The sequence below is a fragment of the Adiantum capillus-veneris genome, chromosome 20, assembly GCF_014529385.1.
Source record: "Adiantum capillus-veneris isolate H3 chromosome 20, ASM1452938v2, whole genome shotgun sequence".
NCBI lineage: Eukaryota > Viridiplantae > Streptophyta > Polypodiopsida > Polypodiales > Pteridaceae > Adiantum > Adiantum capillus-veneris.
In genome coordinates this window covers 82,407,322-82,415,738 of record NC_140950.1, presented here as the reverse complement: position 1 = coordinate 82,415,738, position 8,417 = coordinate 82,407,322, and the positions used below count along the sequence as shown (strand labels likewise).

The following is an 8,417-nucleotide window of genomic DNA, read 5'->3' as shown; positions in this document are numbered from 1 at the left end:
TACTAAGATAAAAACATAATTACAAAGTTCCGTGCCCCTCATTCTTGCAGTAAGTCTTAACAACTTTTCTTCCTCCATTATCTGCTAATTGTCATGCTCATTTAGTTTGGAAAGTTTACAAGCATAATCTGAGGTGCGAAATTGTTTTCCTTACTCAGCCCTCTTGAAAGCATTAAAAATGACACATATTAGATTGTCTTTTTTGATTGCATTTACATACCCTGATACATTTGCGGCTTTTATGTTCAATAAATAGTCATCTGAAAGTATGTTTGTTGAGTTAAACTCCTCTCTCCAACTCATAGTGGACATAAGTAGGAAGACCAAGTCTATGAAGAAGCTACCAGGGACACCCCAACAGAGGCCACCCATTGGATACATCTTGGATTCGCAACCACCAACCTATTGCCGACATGAATACCATCGTTTCAGAAGGATCGCTTAACGGCAAGTGAATTGTGACGTAGAGGTTTTTTAAATAAATAGTGTCTTTATGGCTTATACGATCCACATTAGAAAATGAAGTCAGAAAATGAAGATTGTGGAAAGCAGAACCAGAGCCGACACATCGCCATCGACTCACTGTTGCAAGTTTGTTTGCTTCTTGCTTGAAGCGCGAAGGTGGTAGGCATCTAGCCTTGCTAGCTTTGTGCTCCACATGAGCCATTCCTTTACTACTCTCTTGATTGCCATATCCTCTACTATTTCCAGTTGTGCTTATTCTTTGAATATACTTCCTCCTCACCATGAGAGCAGTGTTGCTTCTAGCTTGTATGTAGAGCGAGCTGCCACTGGTCTGATCACTCCGCAACATACATTCTACTACCTTGTGACCACCCTTGACATTGCCACTGTCCATTCCTTTGTCCTACTACAGGCCACCGTGATTCTTCACCTTGTTTACCTTTGGCTTTGAAAAAAAAATTGCGATCTCCATTTGATATCGCATGTACGTATCCATCCTTTTTGTCTCTTCCTCTATTTGCATCTTCACAATCTCTTTCATCTCCAGAGACTTTGTAGCTTCCACATCTCGCATTGCATCACAAATTCCCTTCATGCCATCCCCAAAGGCTTTAGACACTAATGAAAGGGATGCACGTTTTAGTTCCTTCACCTTTTGGTACTTCACACTCGGGACACCCCCTCCTTGCCCCCTTCGACCACTATCCTAGGGCCTTGATCAACCTCCTCACGTGGCTCGCTAGTACTACCCTCAACCTCAAGAGTACTATCAATATTTTCATTGGCAGTAGGGGTCGGCAAAACAGTGTCCACTCCACCAGGTATCTCCACACAACGAGGTGTCGATGACCATAAGGTATCTAGCACCTCAAAGTACTCCCATGATGACCTAACCCCACCGGTTTTAGTGGCTTTTGCTTTCTCTTTGATATTTTTTTTTCAATGTGTCAATTTTGGTCCTCACTTGCTCGTTGGTATGAATCCCATTAACCTCCTTATTATTAAGTTGATCTCTAACCTCATCCCAATCCTTGGTTCTAAAATTTTCCTTGTTGACATGAGACCACCCCTCTTCAAAATGTTTTATGAGAGCATAAGTGGAGGCCTTAGTCCACAAGTCCTTCAAAACATAGCGCGCTCTTTTCACACCCTTTTCGTTGTTGCCTTTGATCTCAAGATGATCACTCCCCCCTTCCAAGTTCACGTTTTGAGATACCCCTCCATTGGTCTCATTATTTTCGCTCACGTTGAAGGTCTCGATTGGAATATTCCCTCCCAAAGGTTGTGACCCATTGTCGTCCCCGAGGCTTAGGGTCTCCCATTCTAGATCAGTCAACATTGAAATGAATGTATCTTGGGGAAGTTGCATGCATGGGACCCTCTCCTATGACTCCCCCCTTAGCTCCACCCTCCCCGATCCCCTAGCCCGTCTAGGAATGTGGAATGCAAATTTCACACGCATGGCAATTACCTGGTTGGCATACGCAATGTATTCAATGATTATTTTTTAGCAAAGGAAAGAATTGCAAGAGAGTGAATAATAATTCTAAAGTATATGTAGTTAAAAATAGAAAGTTAAGCATTTTCCTTTTGCTGTTAAAACACAGCGCTATCATTTAGAGAATGAATAGATGTGTAGTTTAAAAAACAAGGGTAAGCATTTTCTTTTAGACCCTAAACACAACTCTACCATTTAGAGAATTTATTTTCTAGCAATACAATTCAAAGACTTGCAAGTGCACATTGTGTAAAAAAACAGATGAGGTGGATTTAGCTAGCTGAGTGGCCTTGGATTCGAACCTTTGCAGCTCACTGTTTCACTCAAAACCTGCTAACAAAAGCATAATCATTGTAAGTAAGCATGACAAGTAGCGAGTGCAGCTAATATGCAGTGAAAGAGAAAAATAACACTTAGCTGCAAAGCATCAATTATAAGTACTTGTAGATGCGGACACAACTTCAAGTATCCTCGGATTCAAGATGCCGCAAACAACTGACTACACAGACATCAGCAAATGGTTAGCAAATGGTTAGTAATGCAGTGTTTATTATAAGGCTAGTTCAAATTTAAAAGCACAACAAATTAATCAACTGCCGGATAGTCGGCAATGGCGAAAACCTGCTGCGTGCAAACAAAAATTCACAAAGAGCACACACAGCACTGCAGTTGTTGCAGACCTGCACACACAGTATAGCTGCAGCTATTGAAGCACGCAACGGGTAAACCCTCCATCTGGTCAGCAATGGCGTAAACCGACTGCAGCTGCTATTGAACTCGCCCACACACAGTACGGCTGCACGCAGCTGTTGAAGCACACAACGGGTAGCAGCTTGTCTGGAAGAAGGCAATTAGCAGTATGTTGAAGTAGCGTATGAGGGTTTATATAGGTTGCATGGGACGATAACGAGTAGCAAAGATTGCCGTTGCAGGGCGGGCATCTCTAACAGAATGGGTGGGCAGCAAATCTCATGGGCGATTTGTTCAGGTGAGTGGGCTCACCTCCAGCAGCTCAAAGATGCTGCCACGTACGCTAACGCACTTGCATGGGTCATGAAAGGTGGGTGACTGGCGTTATATGCTCACAGTAAGAGACTTGATTAAATTTCTCCAGCCCATGGAAGAGGGGGGATAGACGACTTCTGTCAACTGCACAGAGATCGAGCAAGAGATCAGACTGAGAGAGTGCCTCCGTTCATGTGTGATTTGAGAGGTATCTAAGAGAGTGTGAGGATGGGCATAGTGCATGTGTGCATGGTATCTGAGAGGGTGTGAGGACGGGCAACGTATTTGTGTCATAAAATCTAATATCTAACCAACCCAAATAATTTTCTCATATTAAATTGATCATTTAATGTGGGAGAATAAACGGGAACAAGGGTTAAAATATAGACATGTGCTTTTAGATCTATCTCAACACGAGGCCAATGATAAAGAGACCCAAATGAGAGATGTTCTATCAAAGATCAAGTCTAACCAATGGAGCATAAGACCTTAGGGTTAGCTTCATTGAAGAACTCCAATAATGTGTGTAAAAGTCCTTTGACCTTAGGTAAGTTAGGGCTGAGCTTGAGGTGGGAACATGACCCAGCTCGAGGTGCTTGTCCTATTTGTCATGCTTGATGACTAAGGTGCTTCAGATGCTTGATGATTGAGGTGCTTGATGATTGAGATGATTGATGATTGAGATGCTTGAAATGCTAGGGCTGTACTTGAGGTGAGAACCTAGCCCAAGCCTAAAGTGCTTAAAGGCCAAGTTTGTGGTGGGAACTGGGCCTATGCATGAGGGGCTTGAGGTGTCAAAAAGTCAAATATTCAATCCCTACAAGGAGGGGGCGAGCCCTACATGAGGGGGGATGAGAGAGAACACCCACACACTCACACAAGGCATGCATGGTATAAAGAAAGCAAAATGGACAATTGTAAAGTTCCTCCTCATGTTGCCCTCATGGTGTGCCTAAAGCCTATTGGTTGGCCACCGAAGGGGTCCAATGATAATTTGAAATATTTAATTAATTGATTTTTCATTTATCAAGTCTCCTCTCTCAAAGCGGAAAGGGGGACACTTGTTCCAAGGCTACCCTTGCTGCTTGTAATGCCTGCTGCTTGTGATTGACTAGGCCTGGAGGGATCCAATGAGCTTCAAGCATGAGCTACAAGGGGGGGTCGACCCAAGAAAGATAGGGGGTTTCTTACGGGGTATACTCACAAACACTCTTATGGTGTGCTATGAAAGGTGCAAGAGCTCCATCTCCTTCTGCAAGCTCCTTGAGAAGTTGAGAGCCTACATCAACACTCTTGGCTATGGAATGCAAATCCAACCAAGAGCTATGATTTAATGGTTAAGCTTTCCATCTTCTCCATTTTCATCACTATGCTATTACGTATGCTAAGTAAAAAGAGTGATGATAAGTGATGAACTATTTCTTTCTCCTATGGAATACTTCTTCTTCCTCTTCCCTACCCTCATTCCCTGCCAGCTCTCTCCACCTTCGAAGGTGTTCGAGGTCTTGGGACTGAGGCTTGGGATAGTCAATGCTTTCCACAAGTTTATGTTATGCTTATTGCAAGAATACTAAGGTTTTATTTCAAGGTAGATTAATTGTTGCTTTAAACACAAGTTGATGCATAAAATTTTACATCTTCATGCACCCAAATGATTTAGGGAAAACAAGGATTGATAATGCTCACAAGTTCTTGATTGTTTTCAAGCTAAGATTGATTGTTGCTATTAAGAAAAAGCTTGGAGTATGAAACTTCCATCTTCATACTGCCAAAGAGGTCTCAAGGAACACAAAGATTGTATTGTACCAAGTCTCTCTTAATGAGAGAATCTATGATACAAATGCCTTTTGGAGGGAGACCGGCTTTACATAACTCCGTTCCTCAACTTTTGTCGTATTCTCCAGACTCTCGCTCTATTTGGCCACACCTCTCCATTATCACCGGAAGACAGAGCCCTCTCTCTCCTGCTGCTTGGCTCCGCCACACTCTCTCTCTCACTCACCCTGCTGCCCGCTGCATCACCCGGCCCAATGGGCGCATAAAAGAAATATTTCCTATATTCCCTGGCGGGCCGCCAATTTTGTAAATTCTCCCTCTCTCCCTTCGCTCGTCCATGTCCCAGATCAGCGGGCCGCCATACCTCACCCCGCCCTCTTCCCTCTCGTCCACACCTCCTCGGCTTCACTCTCCTCCCTATCCCTCCCCTCTTGTTTGCTTCCCACCGGCGGACCACCGCCCTATCCTCCCCTATTTTCCCCTCCCTTAGTAATTAGCTCTCTCACTCTCTCTCCCTCTGAGTGAGCGGCCCCATGGGAATGAAATAGGATAACTCTCTCTCTCTCTCTCTCTCTCTCTCTCTCTCTCTCTCTCAACCCCCCCCCCCCCCCCCCCACATAACCTCTTCCTCTTACCTATACCCCCCCCCCCCCCCCCCTCACTCACACACTCTCTCTCACTCTCTCTCCCACGGGTAGGAACCCCCCACAAAATAATTCTCTCTCTCTCTCTCCAACCACTATACCCCGAGCCCTTCCCATTCCGTTGACCATTACCTATACCCCCCCCTTTCTCGCTCTCTGTTGGCAGTGGGCCACCCCCAGCCCATCCCATTCTCTCTCTCTCTCTCTCTCTCTCTCTCTCTCTCTCTCTCTCTCTCTCTCTCTCTCTCTCTCTCTCAGACCAAGCCCGAAGGCGCTTCGCATTTCCGCCCCATCTTATTCACACCACACACACACACACACACACACACACACACACACACACACACACACACTCCCTCATGCACCCCTTTCCCGCCCTCGCCATCTCACTCCCTCCCTCTCCCGCCCTTTGAGTGAGCCCACCGTGAGCCCATCCCACCCTCTCTCTCTCACGCTCTCGGCCTCTGCAAGCGCTACCACGTTTCCTCTCTCTTAAACACGCACACACACACACCCTCCCTTCCCCCACACAGTGCCCGAGCTCTCTCTCTCCCCCCCAATCTCGTCCTCGCGTTCCTTGCACAGCAGCAGGCAACCAACAAAAAAAAAAGAAAAAAAAAAATATATATATATATACATATAACTATATACTCCCTCGTTTCCACACACGCTAATACACACTCACATAACCCCACATACATACACCCATACATATACGCACCCACGAGCGCACTCACATATATAGCACACAGGCCATACGCACCCATCAAAGAAGATAAGAAACGAGGAATCTACGTCATCAACGAAAAGAAAAGAAGACGGCCAAGTCGCGTGCCGTCGACAACGAAACAAGCAAAGGCGCCGAAGGCATGCCCCGGACCCCGAAGTGACAAATGCGCTACACAGACGCAACATTCACCAGCATCGCGTCCACGCGGCCCTATTCAGTAAAATCCATAGGGTTTCGTCATTTTTTCGAGTTTCAAAACAAATCTTGTAAAAAAATCCCAAATCTTGTAAATTTTCATCTCTCTAGGTGATGGTCACAAAGGCCCACCTAGAGGTTTTTTCTTATAATATTTTCCAAGACCAGGCAAGGGTCAACCACCAAGGGCCCACCACCTTGCTTTGTCTCCCCTTATTAGATTACGCTAATCCAATCGGCTTACCCTAATCTAAATCAGCCAACACCTATAAAAAGGCACCGAGAGGTCACTATCGGGGGGGGAGGCAAGTTCATCAGAGTTCAGCACTTGGTAGTATTTTGGTGGGAGGAATTGGCAACATTTGCATCACGAGAGGAGACTTAGTGCAACAATTTTCTTTGGAATTTGTACTATGTAAAGAAGCTACGTCTACATCTCGACTCCAATGGTCGATGCACACACACTCATGTTAACAAGATTCTCGTGTTGGTGAGTCATCTCTAGAGAACGCACCAAGTAGGCTCACTACCTCTCCCTCTATCTCTCTATCACCATGAATTTCCACCCCATCGGAAATAAGGTTGTTGTAAATATTGCAAGAAAATAATTCTCCCTTACACCCCCGAGGGTTTTCATCACCTCTCTCTCTCTCTCTCTCTCTCTCTCTCTCTCTCTCTCTCTCTCTCTGTGTGTGTGTGTGTGTGTGTGTGGAGAGTCCATGGTATTTCAAATCACCGTGTCTGCGTCCTAGCCGCTCAAATCTAGGTAGTGCCCCCTTGTTTGCTTCACTATGACCGGCTTGCGACGTGCATCAAGTCCCGGCGTTTTAGAGGCCGTCGGGGTCCGTGTCGCGCTTTGCACTCGTCAGCACAAAAGAGCCTTACCCTTCATTATAAAAGAACAAGGGGCTATTGCTATTAATCACAAAGTAGCCTTATTCTTTAAAGAAAAAGAAAAAAAGCTAGGTCTTACTAAACTTCCCCACGGCTCATCTAAGGAAAATTACACACAAGGAAAATTACACACAAGAATCCTACTGCGATTAAAGTATTATGCTAGGTTAGCACAAAGATACTATGGCCCGTTCTAAATTTTCAAGCCCATCCATAAGATGGCTTATCGATTAAAGTTGCACAACTATTGACTCATATATATCATTTTTCATGAGAACCTATTCGAGCCTTATTAAGGAGAGACACCAATAGAGGCCATAAATGAAGACCCACCAGAGATCGCGGATGAAGCAAACGAGCTCCAACCCAAGTTCATCCTTCGACAAAAACACAAGGTATTCAGAAATGGTAATATTACTGACAGTATCTTATTAAGTTAAGAATTATCCTTTCAAAGATGCTAAATACATGCAAAGAACATAGCTTAAGGATAGTATGAACCTTGTCAATGCTTACAATTCTACATTAGAGTACGCATAGGTACAAATTTCTTATAAATGACCAATGTTTTTGTCTTAAAATACTAGTTCTCTTTTTATTGTGCACAAAATTTAAATAGTATGCATGCTTAGAATCATGTTTGTGATGACGACATCTCTCAAACACCAAGTAGAATTTGTCACTCTACTTTGGGAGAACGAAATGGACTAGAGAGCAGACATGCTTGCGGCAGCTATGTCTACCAAGCACCAAATGGATTAGTCATCCATCTTGGAAATATGTCGTAAGGTAAAAAAGGATCCTCTACTCACTAAGTAAAATTGATTAATGACTAAGACTTTATCTCTTCTACCTCATGGTCGAGGAAGACTATGATTTCAAGAGAGAGGAAGTTTCATAAAATCTAATATCTAACCAACCCAAATTATTTTCTCATATTAAACTGATCACTTAATGTGGAAGAATAAACGGGAACAAGGACTAAAATATAGACATGTGCTTTTAGATCTATCTCAACACATGGCCAATGGTCAAGGGGTCCAAATGAGAGATGTTCTATCAAAGAGCAAGGCTAACCAATGGAGCATAAGACCTTAAGGTTAGCTTCATTGAAGACCTCCAATAATGTGTGTAAAAGTCCTTTGACCTTAGGTAAGCTAGGGCTGAGCTTGAGACGGAAACCCGACACAGCTTGAGGTGCTTTTTCTTT

General features: G+C 44.1%; 1 pseudogene; it reads right to left on the bottom strand.

Annotated features, from left to right (window-relative positions):
- Positions 1 to 1,325: 1,325 nt before the first annotated feature.
- LOC147432823 (uncharacterized) lies at positions 1,326 to 1,804 on the bottom strand (annotated as a pseudogene).
- Positions 1,805 to 8,417: the final 6,613 nt, after the last annotated feature.